The 2,500-nt window shown below is 56.1% G+C and overlaps 1 non-coding gene across 1 annotated transcript in view; it reads right to left on the bottom strand.

Moving 5' to 3' along the window:
- The window catches only part of LOC124752818, a 1,909-nt gene extending 1,732 nt beyond the window's left edge, over positions 1-177 (bottom strand). The window contains exon 1 of the ribosomal RNA XR_007012192.1: positions 1-177. This exon is cut by the window's left edge and continues 1,732 nt beyond it. This is a non-coding gene — a ribosomal RNA (small subunit ribosomal RNA).
- Positions 178-2,500: the final 2,323 nt, after the last annotated feature.

Below are 2,500 nucleotides of genomic sequence, written 5' to 3'. Positions count from 1 at the left end.
TTTGCATGTATTAGCTCTAGAATTACCACAGTTATCCAAGTAACGTGGGTACGATCTAAGGAACCATAACTGATTTAATGAGCCATTCGCGGTTTCACCTTAATGCGGCTTGTACTGAGACATGCATGGCTTAATCTTTGAGACAAGCATATGACTACTGGCAGGATCAACCAGGGAGCTGCGTCAACTAGAGCTGAGCAGCCGGCCGCCCGGGAGTGTGTCCCGGGGGCCCGCGCGAACACGCAAGCGTCCGCTCAATCATTCTGCAAACAGGAGGAGGCTGAGCTCCCCTGCACAATACACCTCGAAACCCTCTCAGGTCCCGGCGGCGCGCAGCGCCGTCCCAAGTACTTGGTCGGGTTCGAGAGAGGCGCAATCGCCCGGAGTTAGGCGAGTAGACGCTTTCGGTGCGACCACCCGTGCTCCCAACTGAGCTTGCCGCTGCCGACAGAGGCCCGGGAGCGTGCTGTCGTGGCATTGCCGGCGGGAGACAACACGCGCCACCTACGGTGACCGGCAGCTCCAACGCCAGCGCCACAGAAGGACAAAAGCCCCACTTGGGTGCCGAAGCGAACTCTCCCAGCACAGCGCACGCGCCAACACATCCGCACAGCTGCGATACAAACCACCAGCGAGAACCGCTGGGGCGACCGAGCAGCAGACGGCGTCGCGGCGCCGAGCGCCGGGCGGCGGCGCATCCTCAACGCACACAGTCCTCAATCGGACCAGCACACTGAAGATGTCCACCGCGCTTCGCACCGGGCCCGCGAGGACCTACTTTGGCCGCACGGCGCCGCGCGCAGGGTGCGCCGGCGCGCAGCTGCGACGCCTGCCGCGTCCGTCGGCCGGCGCGCCTGCCACTGGCCGCCCCCACCAGCCGGCTGTAGCGCGTGCGCCCACGCACCGCGCGGCCAGCACGCCGGGAGGCGCCCCCTCACCGGCCGGGGACGGTCCCACCCAGCCACCGCCGCGTATCGCTTCACACCCAGATGCCGTTCAGTTTCGTCGGCATGGTGGGTATCGCTGGAACAACCGGTTAGTACCTCAACCTATCGTCGCCATCACCGATTCACCCCTAGCGAGAACAACCGCACCACAACAGGTTACCATTTGTTCATTTGCGTAACTTCACCAGAAAACGCAGGCGTCCATCGCCATTTGCAACTTCAACGATTATTGCATGCCTGTGTCAGGTGTCACGCCACACTACGTCTGCCCACATACACGCAACAAAATGTGCACGCCTAGACAATACGTGGAAGGTGGCCCCCGTACGTATGCGATGTCCATTGCTCGAACGACTGTCAACCGGCCTCTGTAGCATGTCGCAGATATGGAACGCGGTGCACCATGCCATCACGGTGTGTGAGGAGAGACGACTAGGTCCGAATACATCAACAGACAGCTCATGCTGATCGCCATCCACGGCGTCCGTTCCTCCCACACGTCTCTATGGCGTACCACACTGCAATCCAGCTCTCATAGGGAGACGACACGTAGCTGCGTGCACAATATTTGCACTGTATGGTCCGCCGTTTTTGGGCGCAGTCGTTGTGCGGTCACACATGTGCCACGATGTATCATTCAGTACATAAGGACGAATGTGCAGTACAGATTGTGGTTCACGCGTACGACATCAGCGGACAGTTGACACAGGCCGCACCACAACGTAGCCTGAGTACGTCGCATGCGAAGGGCATTGAACATGCAAACTTCTCACCAACCAGCTTGCGAAGGCAGGGGGCAAGGTGGGGACGTGGGGAGGGGCGGCATGTACGTCCTGCTGCCATCCACATTACAGTGTACAGCAGGAGCATGTGGAAAGTGAGCAAGACTTGCAAGGTGTTTAACATGAAGCGATACACAGGGGTGCGGGCAGTGCGAGTAGCGAACTATATTGCGAGGGTTGCGGGTGGGCAACACTACAGTAATTGAACGAGTCGTATAACAATTACAGAGCAGGTTTAGGCGACAACGTGGGTTACGTTAAGGCGACAACATGGGTTAGGTTAAGGCACAACATGGGTTAGGTTAAGGCACAACATGGGTTAGGTTAAGGCACAACATGGGTTAGGTTAAGGCACAACATGGGTTAGGTTAAGGCACAACATGGGTTAGGTTAAGGCACAACATGGGTTAGGTTAAGGCACAACATGGGTTAGGTTAAGGCACAACATGGGTTAGGTTGAGGCACAACATGGGTTAGGTTAAGGCACAACATGGGTTAGGTTGAGGCACAACATGGGTTAGGTTGAGGCACAACATGGGTTAGGTTGAGGCACAACATGGGTTAGGTTAAGGTACAACATGGGTTAGGTTAAGGTACAACATGGGTTAGGTTAAGGTACAACATGGGTTAGGTTAAGGTACAACATGGGTTAGGTTAAGGTACAACATGGGTTAGGTTAAGGTACAACATAGGTTAGGTTAAGGTACAACATAGGTTAGGTTAAGGTACAACATAGGTTAGGTTAAGGTACAACATAGGTTAGGTTAAGGT

The sequence above is a fragment of the Schistocerca piceifrons genome, unplaced genomic scaffold, assembly GCF_021461385.2.
Source record: "Schistocerca piceifrons isolate TAMUIC-IGC-003096 unplaced genomic scaffold, iqSchPice1.1 HiC_scaffold_485, whole genome shotgun sequence".
Lineage (NCBI taxonomy): Eukaryota > Metazoa > Arthropoda > Insecta > Orthoptera > Acrididae > Schistocerca > Schistocerca piceifrons.
Note: the sequence above shows the minus strand (reverse complement) of the source record. Positions and strands in the feature narration are given on the sequence as shown.